General features: G+C 44.3%; 1 protein-coding gene across 2 annotated transcripts in view; it reads right to left on the reverse strand.

Annotated features, from left to right (window-relative positions):
* cntn2 (contactin 2) overlaps positions 1-24,253 on the reverse strand; it is an 81,009-nt gene that overhangs the window by 51,435 nt on the left and 5,321 nt on the right. The window lies entirely within an intron of this gene.

Below are 24,253 nucleotides of genomic sequence, written 5' to 3' on the forward strand. Positions count from 1 at the left end.
AGTTCCTCAGTCGAGTTGGGGAAACCTTCCAGAAGGACAACCATCTCTGCAGAACTCCACCAATCAGGCCTTTATGGTAGACTCCTCAGTAAAAGGCACATGACACCCCACTTGGAGTTTGTCAAAAGGCCCCTAAAGGACTCTTAGACCATGAGAAACAAGATTCTCTGGTCTGATTAAACCAAGATTGAACTCTTTGGTCTGAATGCCAAGCGTCATGTCTGGAGGAAATTTGGCACCATCCCTACGGTGAAGCATGGTGGTAACAGAATCATAGGGTGGGGATATTTTTCTTAGGCAGGGACTGGGAGACTAGTCAGGATTGAGGGAAAGATGAATAGATCAAAGTACAGAGAGATCCTTGATGGAAACCTGCTCCAGAGCACTCAGGACCTCAGACTTGGGCGAAGGTTCACCTTCCAACAGCACAACGACCCCAGGCACACAGCCAAGACAACGCAGAAGTAGCTTTGGGACAAGTCTCTTAATATCCTTGAGTGGCCCAGCCAGATCCCGGACGTTCTTGTAACATCAGGTTAATGTTTTTTGCACCCTAAAACATTGTAGAATCATCTGCACAACTGGACAGTTTACATGTTTTAGGAACATATCTTTTGTGATGTCCCCACAATGTTCCCACCAGACTGTTCCCATAATATAAGAAATAATTCTGGGAGCCTTTAAAGAAATGAAGAAATGTGTTCTGCCGTATGTTCTTGTAACATCAGGTGAATGTTTTTTGCACCCTAAAAGAAATGTTGTAGAATCGTCCGCACAAGTGGACAGTTTTTGTGTTTTGGGAGCATATATTTTGTGATGTCCCCACAATGTTCCCACCAGACTGTTCCCCCAACCTAACAAAACATTCTGGTAACTTTTAAAGAACAGATTAAATGTGTTCTACGAAGTTCTTGCAACATCAGGCAAACGTTTTATACAAAGATCAGCACGACTGGACAGTTTTTGTGCTATGAGAACATTTGTAGCGACCTAACTAATGTTGTTGGAACTTTCACAGAACAAATTTAGATTTTCTGGATGGAATACATGCACGTGAAGCAGATCACACACACATAAAATGTATAGTGACATCAAAAAAAGCACATGCATGACTCTTCACTTGACACGTCTCAAACACATTTCATATGTGTGGTTGTGGACACACACACACACACACACACACACACACACACACACACACACACACACACACACACACACACACACACACACACACACACACACACACACACACACACAGCTCTCTGTCTCCCACTCAGTTCCCAATTTACAGAGTGCTTTAGGAGGCTAATTCATGGGGATGTGTGTGGACTCATCAGCAGTATGAGACCAGATCAGAGCTCAGTCAGACGGGCCACAGTCTCAACAGTCCCTACTGAACTGAGCCAGAGAGAACAAGTGTCACAAGCTCAACAGTCTAGCCATTGAAACTATTAATCATGCACATTATCACACTGACCAAGCTGAAAGAGGAGTATGTGTGTGAAGAGGAATGTGTGACTGAGAGGGATGGCGTGTAGCCGGGATAGAACACCAAACCACTGTTCCCTGATGGGGGGGTTGGGAGTTCAGAACAAGTGTCGCGAGAGAGAGAGAGAGAGAGAGAGAGAGGAGAGAGAGAGAGAGAGAGAGAGAGAGAGAGAGAGAGAGAGAGAGAGAGAGAGAGAGAGAGAGAGAGAGAGAGAGAGAGAGAGAGAGAGAGAGAGAGAGAGAGAGAGAGAGAGAGAGAGAGAGAGAGAGAGAGCAGAAGTTCAGAACAAATGTATGTTCTCATTGGACAAGAACTAGCTCCTCCATTTGATAACATGTTCTCCAGCTTCTTGCCTTCTGAACACAACCCAGTCCAATGCTTCAAAATCTTCACCAGTGGTCATCAACCTTTTCTGAGTCAAGATCACTTTCGCAGTTAAAAAGCAAGCCGAGATCTACCGCTCAGATTTTTTTTAAACATTACTTACATTAATTTACATTAATCTAATTAAAACAGTTCTGTAGGAAAGACGATTGTGCAGTACATTATCACAGCATATTGGTTATATGCCTGGCCTGCAAATATTGTTCTTCTCAGACCTTATTATTTTTCAAAACTCAAGCTTTGATAACAAAATAGATCAGTTGGTGTAGCACTTGCGAGACACAGCTGAACATAAATTTAAATAATTTGCAAATAATTTGCTTTTTTATTTTATTGGACTGATGGTACCTGCATCTGATGGTCATGGTGCTTTCAAGACAACTGGGAACTCGGGAACAAAACGAGGTCCCCAGTGATCATCAGGTCAATAGTTCAGAGCTCCAGAAAGATGCCAGAGTTTCTGACTTGAAATTCTGAGTTGCATGACCTATTTTTCCCAGTGGGATCTAGTGTCACACCCTGATCTGTTTCACATGACCTTGTGATTGTCTCCACACTCCTCCAGGTGTCGCCCATCTTCCCCATTATCCCCTGTGTATTTATACTTGTGATCGCTGTTTGTCCATTGCCAGTTCGTCTTGTTTGTCAAGTCAACCAGCGTTTTTCTCAGCTCTTGCATTTTCCCAGTCTCTCTTTTGCTCGCCCCCTGGTTTTGACCCTTGCCTGTCCTGTCTCTGAGCCTGCCTGTCCGACTGTCCATTCTTCTTCTCCCCCCACCGGCACAGGGTTCTTCTTTGTGGAGAAGAAGGACAAGACACCTGCGCCCGTGCATCGACTACCGGGTAATAATCGGATGTTTGTGCCTGACACTGTCCGATCCGCGGTCCTGGAGTGGGCCCATTCCTCCAGGCTTGCCTGCCACCCGGCTCCCGTCGAACCCTGGCCTTCGTGCGACAATGCTTTTGGTGGACTACAATGGTTCCGGATGTCGCCGCGTTTGTCTCCGCCTGCACGGTCTGTGCTCAGAATAAGTCTCCTCGGCAAGCTCCGGCTGGTCTTCTGCAACCACTGCCTGTCCTGCACCGTCCCTGGTCCTACATATCCCTGGATTTCGTCACGGGTCTCCCCCCTCTGATGGTAACACTGCCATCCTGACTGTGGTCGACCGGTTTTCCAAGGCGGCTCACTTCATTCCTCTCCCCAAACTACCCTCGGCCATGGAGATGGCCCAGCTCATGGTGCAGCATGTCTTCCCTATCCATGGACTGCCCATGCACATGGTCTCCGACCGGGGGCCTCAGTTCTTGTCCCGGTTCTGGAAGGCATTCTGATCCCTCATTGGGTCATCGACCAGCCTGTCCTCTGGGTTCCACCCCCAGTCCAATGGCCAGTCGGAGCTAGCCAACCAGGATTTTGAGACTACTCTGTGCTGCCTGGCCTCTGCCAACCCCACCTCCTGGAGCCAGCAGCTGGTGTGGGTCGAATACGCCCGCAACACCCTTCCCTGCTTTGCCATGGGCCTATCTCCGTTTGAGTGTTCCCCGGGGTATCAGCCCCTGCTCTTCCCCGAGTAGGAGGAAGAGGTCAGCGTACCTTCTGTCCAGATGTTTGTCCACCGCTGTCGTCGTACCTGGAGGAGAGCCCGGTCGGCCCTCCTCAAGACCACCTCCAGGTATCGACAACAAGCGGATCGCCATTGGACCCCGGCTCCCCGGTATCATCTTGGGCAGAAGGTATGGCTATCCACCCGAGATCTGCCCCTCTGGGTGGAATCCCGCAAACTCTTCCCCCGGTTTATCGGCCCATTTCTCATCTCCAAGATTATTAGCACCTCTGCTGTTCGTCTTCTGTTGCCCCGTACCCTTCGTATACATCCCACCTTTCATGTGTCCAGAGTCAAACCTATGTCTCACAACCCTTTGTCTCCTGTTTCCATTGTTACTTCGACAGTCTGCATCTGGGTCTTACCTTGATTCCTGATATCTAGTTTTTTTTTTCGAGTTCCTAGATGTCTTGAACCCATTGACGTCAGAGATTTCCGTGTTCCCAGTTGTTTTGAACACGGCATTAGTCTTAACGGAGGGAGGGAGAGAGAGAGCAGCAGAGGGTCCGCCTCTCACGGTCCCTGCTCTCTTCTTCCTTTCCTCCGGTGAGACTGTCCAGAGAGAGGGGACACCGTCTTCCACCTGATGGAGACACTCAAGTCGCACCGCATCTGCCTCATGCACAAATTCATGTTGTTCCTATGACTAGAGAATGTGAAAAATGCCTTAATATTAAAATAGACACGACTAGCTGCTAATAATAATAAGACACAGGCAGTGCTATCAATACACTTGGCTACTCATTCATTTCAGCTGCAGCCAAATGGAAGTAGAGAGAAGTGTGTTTTATGTTTGTAATAGTGTTGAATAAAAATAGTGTTGACAGTGCTGAATAAAAACTTAGACATGAACTCTCATAAAAACAGCTGCTCTTCGCTGTATTCTTTGACAGTCTCTCTCTGATCATAGTCTTAAAAGTTATGACATCTCATGTATGCTTGTATCAAACTTCGCTGTTGCCGGGGGTCGTGGAAGCTGTAGGCACCTTGATTTTAGCTATCGAATTGGCCAGTGCAGTGGGCAAACTCAATTTAGCCAAAGATCTCTCCGTCCACCGGACAAATTAAATGGTTCAAAATGGGAACACTTTGCCAACCCGCTGCGCAGGGCTTCTGAATCAAGTGCACCTACATTCAACAGCGCAACAAAAAAAAGGACTCCGAGGCTTTATCATTGGATTTTCTACAGAAATGTTGGTGATTGACTTGGAATGCCTTGAAGATCGACCAGTGGATCGCAATCAACCGGTTGGTACCCACTGCTGTAGTCAGAGACTAGAAGGTCAGAGCAGAGACGGTCCAGAGGAATCATCTGGAGAGACTGAATGACTGATATCTCCTTCCATCGCACATAGAGCCTGTAACAACAGTATATGTAATAACTTTTCTATTTGTAAAAAAAAAAAAAAAATTATAAACGTTTAACTTGCTGGTAAACGTAATAAAAAGTTGACCTGTAAATGTAATAACTTTTTACGCTAAATGTAATAAATTATTACATTAACAAGTGGTGAGTAACAACTGTTTGTATGAATAATGTAATAATTTCAACCAATCATGTAATAACATATCAAAATCAATGCTTTTATATACTACTTTGCTCAATTTGATGCACATACAGTGCCTTCAGAATGTATTCATGCCCCTTGACTTATTCCACATTTTGTTGTGCTACAGCCTGAATTCTAAATTTATTAAATATATGTTTTTTCTCACCCATCTACACACAATACCCCATAATAACAAAGAAAAACATGTTATGAGAAATTTTATCAAATGTATTGAAAATGAAATACAGAAATATGTCATTTACATAAGTATTCACACCCCTGAGTCACTACTTTGTAGAAGCACCATTGGCAGCGATTACAGCTGTGCGTTTTTCTGGGTAATTCTCCAAGAGCTTTCCACACCTGGATTGTGCAACATTTGCCCATAATTTTTTTCAAAATTCTTCAAGCTCTATCAGATTGGTTGTTGGTCATTGCTAAACAACCATTTTCAGATCTTGCCATAGATTTTCAAGTAGATTTAAGTCAAAACTGTAACTTGGCCACTAAGGAACATTCACTGTCTTCTTTGTAAGAAACTCATGTGTAGATTTGGTTTTAGATTAAAGTCCTGCTGAACGGTGAATTAATCTCCCAGCGTCTGGTGGAAATCAGAATGAACCAGGTTTTCCTCTAGGATTTTGCCTGCGCTTAGCTCCATTCCATTATATCCTGAATAACTCCCCAGCATAATGATTACAAGCATACCCATTAAATTGTGCAGCTATCACTATGCTTGAAAATATGGAGAGTGGTTCTCAGTAATGTGTTGTATTGGATTTGCCACAAACACTTTGTATTCAGGACAAAATGTTAATTGCTTTGCCAACTTTTTTGCAGTATTACTTTAGTGCCTAATATTTTTATTCTGTACAGGCTGTCACACCCTGATCTGTTTCACCTGTCCTCGTTATTGTATCCACCCGCTCCAGGTGTCGCTTGTTTTCCCCAGTGTATTTATCCCTGTGTTTGCTGTCTCTCTGTGCCAGTTTGTCTTGTATTTTTCAAGTCAACCAGCAGTTTCCTGTTCTCCTGCTTTATGCATTATCCTTTTTCTTGTCCTCCCGGTTTTGACCCTTGACTGTTTCTGGATTTTGCACCCGCCTGCCTGACCATTCTGCCTGCCTTGACCACGAGCTTGCCTGCCACTCTGCACCTCCTGGACTCTGATCTGGTTTTGACCTTTTTGCCTGTCCACAACCATTCTCTTGCCTACCCCTTTGGATTAATAAACATCGTAAGACCCCAACCATCTGCCTGCTGTGTCTGCATTTGGGTCTCGCCTTGTGCCTTGATACAGGCTTCCTTCTTTTCACAATGTCAATTAGGTTAGTATTGTGGAGTCAACAACTACAATTGTCACGCTCTGACCTAAGAGAGCTGTTTTTTCTCTGTTTAGTTAGGTCAGGGTGTGATATGGGTGGGCATTCTATGTTTTTGTTTCTATGTTTAGTTCTTGTTTTTCTATTTCTATGTTGGAGTTTTGGGATGATCTCCAATTAGAGGCAGCTGGTTCGCGTTGTCTCTAATTGGAGATCATATTTAAGTTGGGGTTTTTTCTATTGTGTTTTGTGGGTAGATGTTTTCTGTTTTGTTGTCTGCTGCCTGACGGAACTGTTTGCTGTCATTTTGTTTCTTTGTAAAAGTGTTTAGTTTTCATTTAAAGAATAATCATAAGCACTCAACACGCCTTGGTCCCCTCTATACGATGCACGTTACAACAATGTTGTTGACACATCCTCAGTTTTCTCCTATCACAGCCATTCAACTCTGTAACTATTTCAAAGTCACCATTCGCCTCATGGTGAAATCCCTGAGTGGTTTCCTTCCTCTCTGGCAACTGAGTTAGGAAGACCTGTATATTTGTAGTGACTCGGTGTATTGATACACCATCCAAAGTGTAATGAATAACTTCACCATGCTCAAAGGGATATTCAAAGTCTGCTTTTTATTATCCATCTACCAATACATCTGCATTGCTTGCTGTTTGGGGTTTTAGGCTGGGTTTCTTTACAGAACTTTGTTCCATCGGCTGATGTAAAAAGGGCTTTATAAACACATTTGATTGAATAGATGCCATTCTTTGCTAGGCATTGGAAAACCTTCCTGGTCTGTGTGGTTGAATCTGTGTCTGAAATGCACTGCTCAACTGAGGGACCTTACAGATAATTGTATGTTTGGGGTACAGACATAAGGTAGTCATTCAAAAATCAAGTTAAACACTATCATTGCACAGAGTGAGTCCATGCAACTTATTATGTGACTTGTTAAGCACATTTTTACTCCTGAACTTATTTAGGCTTGCCATAACAAAAGGGTTGAATACTTATTGACTCAATACATTTCAGATTTTCCTCTTTGATTAATTTGTTTAAAAATAATTGAAAAACATATTCCCACTTCAACATTATGGGGTATTGTATGTAGGCCAGTGACAAAACAATCTCAGTGTAATCCATTTTAAATGCAGGCTGTAACACAACAAAATGTGGAAAAAGTCAAGGGGTGTGAATACTTTCTGAAGGCACTGTACCACACCCCACTGCCAATTACAACACAAACAAACTCATGGACATCATACAGGAATACTCATACATAGACACTCACAAGCACACATTGACACAGTTTGTCCCAAGGACATTGCTTCATGGTCTCCTGGAGGTTTACACTTGTTGGTGTACTATTTTTGTGAGGACTTCTGGTATACACACACATCTTTTAGCATACTGTAGTTACAACTTACATGTTTTACATTTCATATGTTTACTCATACTGTCATTATTGATTAACATGTCCTCACTTGGGATTTGAACTCACATCCTCTTGATTCACAGGGTTACAATCTTCCTGCTATGCCACCATGTCTGTATGTATGACTGATTTCACCTGTATGCCTATTGCACTTCAAAGTAAATATCAGCTCTGTTAAAAACACACTCAAGAAAAACTATGATATTTATCATAGTGATTCAGGAGTAAAATTAAAACAGATTATACCACAGTGTCATGACGTTGGCCTCTTTTGGTACAGGGAGGACAGTTGACCCCTCCCTTTTGCACCCAATCCACCCTGTGTGTAAAGGGTCGTAAAAACTCTAAAATTCCAGGAGAGTCTCTGGCCACATGGCCCATAGAGAGACACAGGAAATTCTTCCAACTCATAGAATTGGAGAGCCAAGCGACATTTTGTGTTCTGGAGAAGGTATGGAAGATTGGTGAAGAATCCAGCTACGAACTGATCCGCTTGGTACAATTGTGTGATACTCAGAAGAGACAATATAGCCATATTAGCATAAAACTGTTTATATAATAGCATCATAATGGTTGTATAGAATGTATTAATAAGGATAAAGCTTTTGTAAGACATTGAGATGCTATGTACTGATGTAATGTGATAGAATGGTATTTCTGTAACCAAATCTAACTCAGTCATAGGCACGCCCCCAGGGACCCATACAGGACCAGGCGTCATTTGACAAGCTGTTCTATGGGCACTATAAAACACCCCCTGATTCACATTTCTTCAGACCAGGCCTACTAGGTTTTACCTTCCAATTCCTCTACTGAAAGTGAACCATACCACGTGGTTAACTTTTAGACTATTGATACTGACAGAATAAGAACAAGTCTTTGATATTAATTATTAGTCTGCAGCTAAGTAAATTATATCATTGAATGCGAAGACCAACGAAACAACCATTCGATGACGACATTAATGAATGTCGCTTTGAAAGATCCATTCTAACCGAGAGAGAGACTCTCCATCAGAACTACTCTCCAACAAGAATCAGAACGACACACTGAGCGTAAATATATATTGATTGCAATTGTTCCCGAATGAGTGAGCCTACAGTTGTCAATTGTTAATATTAATGAACTCTGTGTGTCACAGCTGACCTTTTATGATCCATTGTTCAACAGACCGACCTGCCTGTTTAGCCCACAAGGGCACATTCCTCTACCAATCCTCTGTGACGATAGTTGCTGTTTGTATGTTTTTTTGTTAATTACTTAGTGTAGTAAATAAATGATTTTAAGACAATTGATGTATGGATGATTTTAGTAAAGACTGGGTTCGTGCAAATACAACAATTTACGACGTTTGGAATGAGACTGGACTAGAGGTAAAATACACCATTGAAACTAGAAGATAATCGGCCTATACTATAATAGAATATAATATTATAGTACAGGAAAGTTATATTAGGAGAATTATAGCTTTGTAATCTGAATATTCTCCTTGGTGCCCCGATCTCCTAGTTAATTACAATTAAACGATTAATCAGTTTAATCGCATGATAATAATTACAGGGAGCTAATTGATAAACATATCTTCCGTTTAATGGTAACCCAAAGACACGACATATTGGAGCTCCTGTGCGAGGAATCTAAGATAGAATTGGACTTTGCTGTGAAATTCTATATATTAATTGTGCAAACAGAATTGTACAAACAGCCTGCTATGTAAACAAAGTGATTGTGCATTTTCCATTGAGAGAAGCTATTTAGAGTAGCTCCGGTCTTATGTCGATAGCAGTGAGGATTAAATTCCAGATTTCGTCCGTTAGGCCAAACGGTACTATTTCTGTCGGTCAATATTAACTTCTAGAGTAAGGTTAGAAATTAGAAGTTAACTGTCCGGTAAACCGAGCCGAATAATTTGCCTACCGCACTAAGACAGTGTGGGCAGACCGTATGCGTATTTGTAGTTAAGTACCGTGTCGCTCCGGTCAACATAAACGCCAGCAGAATATGCTGAATGGGGTTAAGGTGAGACGTCACTAGAAAACCCACCCTTTCCATAAGTGAAAGGATCCTATTTGGGTGCTTGGAAGGATACTCCTGAACCAAGTAGCAATAGCTTAGCATTACGGGTAAGCTAACAGAGAGGGAACATTTTACCCTCCACCGTAACACGTTTAAAATTTCTCCGCTTGCGCGACGGAAGTCCGACCTTTGTACTTCCGTTTAATTTCAGCATTCTGCACCCTGGTGGTGAAGAATTGCCAGTACATCTCTAGGGGAAATTCAAACGTGGAGCACGGTAACATATCCAGACAATCACAATTGACTGGATATGACGTCTCATTCAATTTAACTAACAAGTGAAATTGCCAGATTTACCTTTTCAAGTGGATCTTTCAAATAATATCCAAAATTGATTGGGCGTCTACAATGAGACATGATTAACTTTTTCCAAACTTAACTTAGATGAAGCAATGCTCTCAGGTTAATTGAAAGTTAATTCCCAGATAGCCTATACAGGTTTGATATATCATAAATAGATTAATCAGTAAAATCTGCTTTAGCAAGGCACAGTCAGTAAAACCCTTACGGACGCTCAGCCCCAGGGAGGAGCGTACCCTAGTGGTGAAGGGTCCCAACATTTGAACTACGGTTTACACCTATGATATCCAATCAATGGAGATTGTATGGATTATCGTCTCATTCAATTTATTTAGTTAAATTGTCGAACATACCTTTCTAGGTTCTTCCAATTAAATGAGACAACTTAAACTTTGCATATTAACCGGGATGAAGCAACCTCTCAGGTAATTCAAGTTTAATACCCAGATAGCCTACCCAGGTAGGACTAATCATTGGCATTGATTAATTCAATTTGCTTTGGCAAATTCATTCACGTCCAACTTCCACAGTACTGTACAGTACTGATGGTTCATTAACGTCTATAAATAGATTAAAATCGTCTTTGCAGTTTTCCACATTCCAAAATTTTGGAAAATTAGGAAAAACATTTTTTCCTTTCAAATGTTCTAATAATGTGCAGGCTATCAGAGGGGGTGGTCCCCACTCGCCCGCTAATTAGTGAACCTCCACCCGTAAATGGATTGATCTCTGACCTCAGCAGCGATAACAACCCTAATTATGCCATTAGTGGAAAAGCAGACAACAATGTTTTCCAAAATCAACCATCGGGCGCAGGCCTCATAAAGGTTCTCTCCAGTCTAGCTCTGATGTCTTGCCATCCGAGATTGCCATCTGTCCAATACTGCAGTGCACAGCTGAAGCACGAGCAGGTAACGGTAGACATAAAGGGACAGGTGGAGAGAACCGGGAAACCAATGACAAATGCAGAAAAGGGAAAAATTCTGCTAGCTATGGAACTGCGTTCGAAAACTGAACTATTAAATGTAATTGCAAAAACGTATGACGATGAACAAGCACAAGCTCTTCAACAAAATCGTTTTCTAGAGGAACAACTCGATTTAGCCAAAACTAAATACGATGATGTCCATGCCAAACTAGATAAATCTGAAGAGTTATCTACAAACAGGAGCGCTCAACTTGACAACATGCATGCTGTTTTGTTGAATGTTACTCAAAATAACACGGTGCTCCTCAAAGCGCTGCAGACCAAAGACGATCAGTTAATGAACACAATGACAAAGTTGGATGATAAATCAGCAGAACTTATTGAAGTCGCTGACCAAATGAATGATGAGAGAACTCAGGTGATGAGGTTGGAAATATTGATTTCTAAGCAAGCAGAGGAAATCTCATCACTGAATCTCTCGCTCCGTACTCAAGACCTCTATCTGCAAACCATGACAGATAAGTTTGAGACCAAAAGGAGCAGGTGTGATACTCACATGTCCAAAATCAGTACTCTAAGCGCTCAAGTGGACTCTGCAATGCAGCAGAATTCCACCCTTAGGTACCATCTGGAGGAAATCCAGAATGGTCACGCTCTACAGCGCGACTACCCATCCAAGCAACCGGAGCCCTGTACTCACAGGAGTGAAGACAATAGGTTTCAGACCTTGCCTCCCTCATGTGTCCCTCAGTCTTCTCCTCTTGGCCCTTCGGCACTGAGTAATATGGCGCCTCTTGGCCAACAACAACAAGGCTTGGCTTCTTCTCTTGGCCTTTCGGCCCCAATCTCTCCACAGGATGAAGCCAACCCTCTCCGCCCGCTTGGCGCGGAATACCTTGACAAACTCGTCAAGAATTTCCACACCTTTGACCCCGTTCCAGGTCAGCCTAACGATACTGAGACGTTCCTAGCTGACATAGAGGACGCGTTGGGTGGCTACCCGAACGCTACGGGTTCTGACAGGGTTTACCTGTTGAAGCGAACGTCGAATAGACACGTGACGAGGTTCATTCGTCTACAACAGCAACACGTGCTAAATGACTATGCTAAACTTGCCACAGCTTTGAAATTAGAATTCAGTGGTTCTGCGACTCGCAAACACGATAGCTCACGGGCTAACACCGTCAAACAAGCTCGGAACGAACACCCACAAGCTTTCTATCATAGGCTTCGTTCAGCTTACTTTGGCCTACTCACAGAAACAGGAATGGAAGAGCTGTTACCATTCAAACAAATGTTTCTGTCGAACATGTATCCCACCTTCATTACCTACTTGGGCCCTGCAGCCCACGTTGGCTTGCCTATCTTACAACTCAGAGAGCTTGCAAGCACAGCTTTTGAGGCATCAAAAGTTCACAACGCTAAGAGCCCTGACCACTCAGTTTTGAAGTTTAACCAGGAGCACTCACTCCAGTTAGAGGGTGCATTATCAGGTATTGGAGCGTCGAGAGATGACGCACAACAACAGTTTCTACCACGAAACCCTGATTCCAATAACCTCCGCGGTCGAAATAACTGTAAAATACGTAGCCATCAACATGACTACCGCTACAATCGACCCGTTCGCTACGTTCCTGCACCCAACCCACCAAAAGTGTCAGAGCACAAGGGTAACAAAGGGTTGAAGGACGATCAAAACGTAGACCAATGTTCTCCAGAAGTCCCACTACGGGAAGAACTTAAGCGAGAACAATTTGAGAAAAGGGTAAAAGATAAGTCACAAGGACTAGACAGGGAATTACCGGACACCAGGTCCGCAGGAATTAACACCCATAGCATGGACGTTAAAGTTCAAATTTCTCCCGCTCTCATTCAAGACCCTATCCAGGGCCCGCTTGATCAAGAAACAAGCCCCCGGGCTCTGTCCATAGACTCTGATACAAAAGTTGCGAAGAAAAAGGTCAAACGCTTCGTTAAAGCCAAGCCCACTCAAAATCGGAAAAGTCAATCTGCTTCCATCTTGAACAGACATGGCACATCACGTCGTTGCGAACGACCACTCCACTTTGTGGGGAATATGTCCACTAACCACGAATCTAAACGGCCATACCTGGAAACAGTCCTGGAGGACTGCTTAGCTTGTCATGCGCTAATTGATTCGGGTGCGACAATATCACTCATCTCTCAAACATTGTTTGATGATCTCAAAAGGGCTTTGAAACCAACTAAACGTTGGTTAAAAGTGGAACGATGCGACACTAAACTTCGAGGGGTCACTCAGACTACCTCGCCTATCACATTGAGAGTCATGCTGAAACTACACTTTCAGGACGTATCGCTCGTTCACCCTGTGTATGTTACCAGTCTCGAAACTGTAACCCTGCTACTTGGAGCAGACTTGATGGATCGGTTACTCCCATTGATGGATTGGAAAACCAACCAGGTATGGTCACAGGCCACAGTGCCTTCTCCACTGACCACACCGTCTCCCCCTAACGCTAGCTGCAACGCAGTCCTTCACGAGGGGTATCTGTCGAAAGCACCCCTTGAGAAAAAGACGTTTAGAAACCTCTTGGTACAAAATCCGATCCACGGAGATAGTACGATATCTCGACACATTCCATCAGCCAACCTGATTGACCATTCTTTTCATGATTTCGAGCCAGCTGTCTCTGTGAATAAGCAACTTCCCTCCTCCTTGCAGTCATGTAATACGGTAGTTGAGATGAACTTTTCTTTCCCTTTGGACACTTCCGCAAGCACTGCGGCCGTCCCAGCAAGAAAAACATTGATGCGCAGAGTATACTCTGCTTCCGATGATACACCTTCCGCTTTGTTGGGGACTGTCACCCCTTACAATGACACTAATGGCGTCAGTCCAGCAACTGACCCGATGACTCCCACTGGTGAAACACTTTGCGATATCACAGACCGATATCCTCGTCTCAGTTCGCAGGTAATGAAGAGGTTGCCACACGCGGACGCGGTGGTGACTGACATGCCTCGACAGCCACTGAGCGTTTTGAAGCACAAACACCAGGAGATTTGGTTGAAAGGTTACAGCCACTCTCATAAAAACGCGGCCACTGACAACTCGTACATAGGGTCCGACCTTTTCATTTGCACATCGGACACCAACACCACCCGCTGGTGGGGGGGGTCCCGAGGCACAAAGGGGGGGAATAGTAGCCCAGACCCATGATGAGCCTCATCGAGGCCGGTGGGGGGGTCAAGACTACGGACAACACCGTACGAGGCCGCCAGAGCATAAATCAAATCTAGTTGTAAACTCTCCTATGAGAACAGTGAGGAGCAGACAGGCCCCTAGACGGGGATTATCTTAGAAGACATCTAAGATAGTACTGAGGTGTACCACACTGGTCGTAAAGGAAGTCCAGTGGACTTGTCCACCTCCAAAACTAATGGCATCAATAATCATTCTTTGCCATGCGTAGGTTCAACTACAATACAACTAGTAAAATCCTCCAATCATGTGTTCCGGTAGATAATATTTCAGAATAAATCGGTAGGATAACTGGTCCCCTTGAGTACCAGTACCAATACTATCAACAGTCAGTCCAGCTACAATCAGTAAGAAGGTTAGAGACTTAACCAATCAAATTACCATTGACAACAGCGACATATGAGTCACTCAGAGTGCAACACGTGGAGGGGAATCTCCAGTGCACTCTTCCAATGGTTAACACACATGTCACTAATAAATAGGACCCTCCATTCAGGAGTAAAATTATTAGAAGTCATGAACCATGATCACACCACGTATGACTGGTCCAATACTTAAAGAGTACTTCCGTCGTGAGGTTAGCTCCTCCGTGGATAACATAGCTATGAAATAGACTTCATACCTATCGCCACTACAATAGTGGAAGACAGTGACTTGTAGAAAACTACTACAGACTCCCTTGACACCAATTCTGACTGACCTCCAGGCATTGACCTGAAAATGACCTGACTGCGTCAGACTCATTCTGAACAAGTTGTAATCTGCCCGGATACTTGGTTTACTTCCCTTGACATGCGCGCTTGTGTAAGCAGAAACGCACATGCACAACGGAACATCCAATTAGGATTTATGGTAGGACCACTTAAGGGCCCAAGCAATATACCAGCCTTAGTAAAGTTGAACATTTACTTCTAGGCCTTTGACTCTACAGCACTCACCAGTTTTCTTCCCAGAAGTCCGTAGGTCATACCTGTAGACTGCCCAAAACTAGTGCATTACAGCTGTAGACTTATCATATAGTTATCAACTTAGGATAGCGCCTAAGCAACACACCAAGTAGGAAAACCCTAGATATGGCATTAGAGACAATGCCATGATAATCATTTTGCCAGAACATTGGACGTATATAGAATACAGTCCAATTAGATGATTCTTTTGTGTGAACTATATTTTGTATATTTTTGTTTTGTTTATGCTTTCATTCCTTTTCGGTTCAGTTCCTTTGACACTTAGGAAGTGATAGAGCCATAAACAAAGTCCCCATACAACCATCACTTAGTGCCACAACGCAGCTCATTGGGGAATGAATGTAATTATATATATTTCATGAGTGTGTGTGCGTTGTTAACATCTGCCGAAGTTACTGCCCAGATCTTCCAGTCTGGACGACGGGTCCGGAACGGCGACCCCAAATCCGGACACCCACAGCCTATCCTTGTGGCGGCATGCCCGCTGTCAGAGAGACTACCAAGGTAAACCACCAGAGGGGGGGACCGCAACGGCGATCACCAACCAGGACATCCCCTGGCCCTTCCTGGGGTACTTTACAGCTTCCAGGGAACCTACCAAGGTACACCAATTGAGGAGACCGCAACGGCGATCACCAACCGGACATCAACTGCCCATCCTTGTGGTGGACGGCTCCGCTTTCAGAGAGCCTACCAAGTTCAACCACCAGAGAGGACTGCAACGATGATCTACCAATGGGACATCACGTGGTCATGATTTTATGTTGATTTGTAACTTGCAGGATAAACAAGATCCAAACCACCAGGGGGGGTATGTCATGACGTTGGCCTCTTTTGGTACAGGGAGGACAGTTGACCCCTCCCTTTTGCACCCAATCCACCCTGTGTGTAAAGGGTCGTAAAAACTCTAAAATTCCAGGAGAGTCTCTGGCCACATGGCCCATAGAGAGACACAGGAAATTCTTCCAACTCATAGAATTGGAGAGCCAAGCGACATTTTGTGTTCTGGAGAAGGTATGGAAGATTGGTGAAGAATCCAGCTACGAACTGATCCGCTTGGTACAATTGTGTGATACTCAGAAGAGACAATATAGCCATATTAGCATAAAACTGTTTATATAATAGCATCATAATGGTTGTATAGAATGTATTAATAAGGATAAAGCTTTTGTAAGACATTGAGATGCTATGTACTGATGTAATGTGATAGAATGGTATTTCTGTAACCAAATCTAACTCAGTCATAGGCACGCCCCCAGGGACCCATACAGGACCAGGCGTCATTTGACAAGCTGTTCTATGGGCACTATAAAACACCCCCTGATTCACATTTCTTCAGACCAGGCCTACTAGGTTTTACCTTCCAATTCCTCTACTGAAAGTGAACCATGCCACGTGGTTAACTTTTAGACTATTGATACTGACAGAATAAGAACAAGTCTTTGATATTAATTATTAGTCTGCAGCTAAGTAAATTATATCATTGAACGCGAAGACCAACGAAACAACCATTCGATGACGACATTCATGAATGTCGCTTTGAAAGATCCATTCTAACCGAGAGAGAGACTCTCCATCAGAACTACTCTCCAACAAGAATCAGAACGACACACTGAGCGTAAATATATATTGATTGCAATTGTTCCCGAATGAGTGAGCCTTCAGTTGTCAATTGTTAATATTAATGAACTCTGTGTGCCACAGCTGACCTTTTATGATCCATTGTTCAACAGGCCGACCTGCCTGTTTAGCCCACAAGGGCACATTCCTCTACCAATCCTCTGTGACGATAGTTGCTGTTTGTATGTTTTTCTGTTAATTACTTAGTGTAGTAAATAAATGATTTTAAGACAATTGATGTATGGATGATTTTAGTAAAGACTGGGTTCGTGCAGATACAACAATTTACGACGTTTGGAATGAGACTGGACTAGAGGTAAAATACACCATTGAAACTAGAAGATAATCGGCCTATACTATAATAGAATATAATATTATAGTACAGGAAAGTTATATTAGGAGAATTATAGCTTTGTAATCTGAATATTCTCCTTGGTGCCCCGATCTCCTAGTTAATTACAATTAAACGATTAATCAGTTTAATCGCGTGATAATAATTACAGGGAGCTAATTGATAAACATATCTTCCGTTTAATGGTAATCCAAAGACACGACAACAGTGTGGGTGAATACTAATTTCTGATTGGCTAGAAAGGCACTCTAGAAAGGACATTACAACCAGATAAGGGGACAATTGTGAAAAGATATCAGGACACCTTGCAATCATGACTTAATAAGCGCTTACACATGCAGACTGTACTTGCCACAAAGTTACAGAAAGGTAAACCAACCACACAAACCGTAATTGGATACATTGTAAACACAGGTCCAACGCGTCCCAACACTTATACTTAGCTAGTTGGCTAGCTAGCATGTATTTGTTTTTGCACAGACATATTTTTTGGGAGGATTTGATGAGATAGCGTGGTGAATGATGAACATGAAATTCTCTGGTCCCTACTGTTGCAGTCATGACGCAAGTGGCACTATGCTGCCAAATCCTCCCACATGTTTGTAGTTCCACCAGCTGTTTTCAGCAACTGGTATTTTTGAAATCAGTTGTCATATTGCCAGGTTTGCTAGCAACAAACTATTTAGCTAGCTTCGACCCCAGTAATTGATATGCAATGTGATCTCCTCGTAATGAACAGTGTTGAGTGTCCTGACAAGAAGGCAAACTTTTCTAGCTATGCCAGGCTATGCCAGGCATATTATCAGCTCATTGTTATGGATGTATTCAAATAAATGTCAATAGAAAACAACTACTTTGCAGTTATTCTGGTTTAGTATTTAGGTTTAGTCTTAAAATACCTTTTAGCCTCAGTCACATTTTAATCATTTCATCATTCATTAACTGTAGTATTTCACAGTCGACTAAAACGCTGGACAACGTATGTTTAGCTTTAGTCACAGACACTTTAGTCACATAATAGTCAGTGCATTTTCTTCTATTAAATAATGAATATTTAGACTACCTTCCATCACGTTTACAGTGCATTCGGAAAGAATTCAGACCCCTTGACTTTTTCCACATTTTGTTATGTTACATCCTTATTCTAAAATGTATTAAATTGTTTTTTTCCCTCATCATTCTACACATAACACCCCATAATGACAAAGCAAAAAACAGGTTTTAGACATTTTTGCAAATGTATTATCAATTAAAAACGTAAATATCACATTTACATAAGTATTCAGACTCTTTACTCACTACTTTTTTGAAGCACCTTTGGCAGCGATTACAACCTTGAGTCTTCTTAGGTATGACACCACAAGCTAGGCACATTTGTATTTAGGGAGTTTCTCCCATTCTTCCCTGCAGATCCTCTCAAGCTCTGTAAGGTTGGATGGGGAGCGTCAGTGCACAGCTATTTTCAGGTCTCTCCAGAGATGTTAGATTGGGTTCAAGTCCGGGCTCTGGATGGGCCACTCAAGGACATTCAGAGACTTGTCCCAAAGCCACTCCTGCATTGTCTTGGATGTGTGCTTAGGGTCGTTGTCCTGTTGGAAGGTGAACCTTCGCCACAGTCTGAGGTCCGGGGGTGCTCTGTAGCAGGTTTTCATCAAGGATCTCTCTGTACTTTGCTCCGTTCATCTTTCCCTCGATCCTGACTAGTCTCCCAGTCCCTGACACTGAAAAACATCCCCACAGCATGATGCTGCCACCACCATGCTTCACCGTAGGAATGGTGCCAGGTTTTCTTCAGACGTGACACTTGGCATTCAGGCCAAAGAGTTCTATCTTGGTTTCATCAGACCAGAGAATCTTGTTTCTCTTGGTCTGAGTCCTTTAGGTGCCTTTTGGCAAATCCCAAGCGGGCTGTCATGTGCCTTTTACTGATTAGTGGCTTCCGTCTGGCCACTCTACCATAAAGGCCTGATTGGTGGAGTGCTGCATAGATACTTGTCCTTCTGGAAGTTTCTCCCATCTCCACAGAGGAACTCTAGAGCTCTGTCAGAGTGACCATCTGGTTGTTGGTCACCTCCCTCACCAAGACCCTTCTCCCCTGATTGCTTGGTCGGGCAGTCAGCTCTAGGAAGAGTCTTGGTGGTTCCGAACTTCTTCCATTTAAGAATGATGGAGTCCACTGTGTTCTTGGGGGCCTTCAATGCTGCAGACATTTTTAGTACCTTTCCCTAGATCTCTGCCTCGACACAGTCCTGTCTCGGTGCTCTACAATACCTATGAACTCATGGCTTGGTTTTTTCTCTGAAATGCACTGTCAACTGTGGGACCTTAAATAGACAGTTGTGTGCCTTTCAAAATCATGTCCAATCAATTGAATTTACCACAAGTGGACTCCAATCAAGTTGTAGAAACATCTTAATTAAGGATGATCAATGGAAACAGGATGCACCTGAACTCAATTTCGAGTCTCATAGCAAAGGGTCTGAATACTTCTGTAAATAAGTATGTATTTCTCTTTTTTATTTCTAATAAATTTGCAAACATTTCTAAAAACCTGTTTTCGCTTTGTCATTATGGGGTATTGTGTGTAGATTGATGAGGGAAAAAATGATTTAATACATTTTAGAATGAGGCTGTAACTTAACAAAATGTGGACAAAGTCTAGGGGTCTGAATACTTTCTGAATGCACTCTAGATGGCCTTGCCCAAATAGGCCTACTATGCCCTCATATTCCTTAGCTGGCAACATTGATATTGTGGTAGATTGTAAAATCTCGGCTGAAGGTTAAACAATTTACAGCTCTTATTTGAACCCCATCATAACCATCAAGGGCTTGTCGTTGTGAGATGTATTGACATGTTGAAATCACGAGCTGTCTGTTTAAGCAACTAGCACAAAGCTCAGACACGCATACATACCCCACAAGACATGCCACTAGGGTTCACTTCACAGTCCCAAAGTCCAGAACAGACTACGTGAAATGCACAGTACTACATAGAGCCATGACTACATGTAACTCTACTCCACATCATGCAACTCAGTCAAGCAGTAAAATCAGATTTCAAAAACAGATAAAACGGGCGTCCCCATTTTGGCGCAGCGGTCTAAGGCACTGCATCGCAGTGCTACAGGCGTCACTACAGATCCGGGTTCAATCCCAGGCTGTATCATAACTGGCCGTGATTGGGAGTCCCATACGGCGGTGCACAATTGGCCCTGCGTTGTCCGGGTTAGGGGAAGGTTTGGCCGGGTGGGCTTTACTTGGCTCATTGCACTCTAGAGACAACCTGTGGTGGGCCAGCGCCTGCAGGCTGAGCCTCAGACGTCAGGTGAATGGTGTTACCTCTAACACATTGGTGCAGGTGGCATCCGGGTTAAGCGGGCGAGTGTTAAGAAGCGCATTTTGGTGGGTCATGTTTCGGAGGACGCAAGACTCAACCTTTGCCTCCTGAGCCAGTTGGGGAGTTTAGGAGAAAAAGGGGGTAAAACACACACAAAAAAAGAGAAAACTACACCTCATGGAACAGCGTGGGCTGTGAAGAGACCCACACAGCATTCACTAACACACGCACTCTACACACACATTTTAATACTGTTATTTGCTGTATTATTGATTTTGTATTGTGGATATGTTATGGTAGAGTAGTGTATACTAATGTGTTGTGTTATGTACTGTTTTATTGTATGGGGGGGGTGGCCTACATGAAAGTAAGAGAGAGAGAAAACATTGTGTTTCTAGTTGAAGTTAGTTACAAGTGAAGTGTCCTGGCTTCGCATCAGTTCAAAAGATTGACTTGTGACTGGAGTGAATGTCTGGGAGCTACTGTATATGGGAGAGCCGGGCAGATCAGCTCAATCTGTCACGCCCTGACCATAGAGAGCCTTTTTATTCTCTATTTTGGTTAGGACGGGGTGTGACTAGGGTGGGTAATCTAGGTTGTTTATTTCTATGTTGGCCTGGTATGGTCCCCAATCAGAGGCAGCTGTTTTTCGTTGTCTCTGATTGGGGATCATATTTAGGCAGCCATTTCCCCACTGTGTTTTGTGGGATCTTGATTATGTGTAGTTGCCTGTGAGCACTTCATTTGCTTCACGTTTAGTTCGATATTTATTGTTTTTGTGCGTTTCATTCAATAAACATGTGGAACCCATATCACGCAGCGCTTTGGTCCGAATGTTATTACGACGATCGTGACAGAAGATCCCACCAAACCAGGACCAAGCAGCGTGCCCAGGAGGAGAAGGTATCCTGGGCTTGGGAGGAGATCAAGGAGGAGAAGATATCCTGGACATGGGAGGAAATCATGGAGGGACACGAAAGCCTTCCTTGGAAGCAGACGCAAGGAGATAAGAGAGGTCAGCGACGACGCCGGGGTTCGCGGCCACAACGAAAGCCCAAAAAACAGCCCCAAAATTTTTCTGGGGAGGAGTGAACCAGAGCCAGTCTGGGAGAAGATGGAGAAATTAGAGGCGAGTTAACGGAGAGAGTCAGAGACCGTCAGTGAGTTGATATAGAAATTGGAGGAGAGAGAAAGGAGAGAGTTGTTGTGTTGGTGTATGATGCACGACATTCGCCCTAAGGAGCGTGTTATCAGTTTGATGCCACCTGAGTCAGCTCTCTGTACTCATCCTGAGGAGCGTGCTATCAGTCTGGTAAAATCTGTGCCGGCTCCACGCACCAGGTCTCCAGTACGCCTCCCCAGCCCTGTACGTCCTGTGCCAGCTCGCCGCACTCGCCTTGAGGAGCGTGTCATCTGTCCGGTACCATGTGTGCCAACTCTATGCACCAGGTCTCCAGTGCGCCTCCACAGCCCAGTACGTCCTGTGCCAGCTCCCAGTACTCGCCGTGCGAACTGTGTCATCGTTCCGGTACAATTTGTGCCGGCTCTACGCACCAGGTCTCCAGTGCGCCTCCACAGCCCAGTACGTCCTGTGCCAGCTCCTTGCACTCGCCCTGAAGAGCGTGTCACCAGTCCGGTGCAACCTGTGCCGGTCCCACGCATCAGGCCTCCAGTGTGCCTCCTTAGTCCGGTACGTCCTGTGCCTGCTCCACGCACTCGTCCTGAAGTGTGTGTCACCAGTCCGGTTCCCCCTGCACCGGATCCACGCACTAGGCCTCCAGTGCGCATTCACAGTCCAGCACTTCCGGCAACGGTTCGCAGTCCAGAGCTTCCGGCGACGGTTCACAGTCCAGAGCTTCCGGCGACGGTTCACAGTCCGGAACCTCCTGCGACGGTCCACAGTCCGGAGCCTCCTGCGACGGTTCACAGTCCGGAACCTCCTGCGACGGTTCACAGTCCGGAACCTCCTGCGACGGTCCACAGTCCGGAACCTCCTGCGATGGTCCACAGTCCGGAACCTCCTGCGACGGTCCACGGTCCGGAGCTTCCAGGCAAAGTGTCCAGTCCAGATCCAGGGCAGGAGCATTCCTCTGTGCTGGTGTCCAGTCCCACTCCATGGCCGGAGCCCTCCTTTGCGCCGGTGCCCAGTCCAGGCATGGCGTCCAGTTCCGCTCCAAGGCCAGAGCCTTCCTCTGCGCCGGTGCCCAGTCCAGGCACGGCGTCCAACCCGGCGCCATGGCCGGATCCGGGGTCTGGCGGGGGTTACGACTTGCACCGGAGCCGCCACCAACACTAGATGCCCACCCGGACCCTCCCCTATAGAGTCAGATTTTGCGGCCAGAGTCCGCACCTTTGGGGGTGGGGTACTCTCACGCCCTGACCATAGAGAGCCTTTTTATTCTCTATTTTGGTTAGGTCGGGTGTGACTAGGGTGGGTAATCTAGGTAGTTTATTTCTATGTTGGCCTGGTATGGTCCCCAATCAGAGGCAGCCGTTTTTCGTTGTCTCTGATTGGGGATCATATATAGGCAGCCATTTCCCCACTGTGTTTTGTGGGATCTTGTTTATGTGTAGTTGCCTGTGAGCACTTCATTTGCTTCAAGTTTCGTTCGTTCTTTATTGTTTTTGTGCATTTCATTCAATAAACATGTGGAACCCATATCACGCTGCGCTTTGGTCCGAATGCTATTACAACGATCGTGACACAATCAGACCACGCAACTGAAAGACGTCAATTCTGCCAATAAGAGGATTGCATGAAATATTCTGAACGAATGCATTCTTGTGATTGGACAAAACAGATGAAAAGGAGCTTCATGTCAAATCAAATGTCCATTAGTCTCACGTGGAATACTTGTCTCGTCACATTTTCGTAGACTAAAATTAAAATAAAATTGTAATAGTTATAGATTTTTAAAGGGCATCCTATCATAGTTTTAGTCAGGAAAAATAGGTTGCTGCCAATTATTTTTTGTCATAGTTATTGTTCAGAAAATTAACACTGCAGCGTAAACACTAACCTTCAAAACCCCACACCATTTCATTACTTTATTTATAATGATTTGGGCCACCTGGGACAATCATGTGACAAATACCTCCAAGAACTTCCAGGGAAGCTTCAGGGGACCGTGAAACAATGTCGCATGAACGTCCTAAAAACGTTCTCGGGGATGTCCCGGGACCAACCGGGAACTAGACAAAACCTCCAGGGGACCATGACACAACGTCCCAAGAAAGTCCTAAAAACATCCTTGGGTATGTCCCCGGGACAAACTGGGAACTAAATAAAACCATCAGGGGACCATGACACAAAAAATGTCCTGACATGGTCCTCAGTGACATCCTGGGAACTTACAGGGAAATAGACAAAGGTCACCCAGAGAACATTCCCTTACGACCATCACACAATGTCCTAAGGACTAGTAAAATAAACGTCCTGAGAATGTCTAAAAAGGTCTCGACATGGTCCTCAGTGACGTCCTGGGAACTTACATGGAACTAGAAAAAGGTCTCCCAGAGAATGTTCCCCTTGGACCATCACGGGATGTCCTAAGGACTAGTAAAATGAAAGTCCTGAGAACATTCTACAAAGGTCCTGACATGGTCCTCTGTGATGTCCTGAAACTAGACAAAGGTCCCCCAGAGA

Source organism: Salmo salar, chromosome 22 (genome assembly GCF_965601325.2).
Source record: "Salmo salar chromosome 22, fSalSal1, whole genome shotgun sequence".
NCBI lineage: Eukaryota > Metazoa > Chordata > Actinopteri > Salmoniformes > Salmonidae > Salmo > Salmo salar.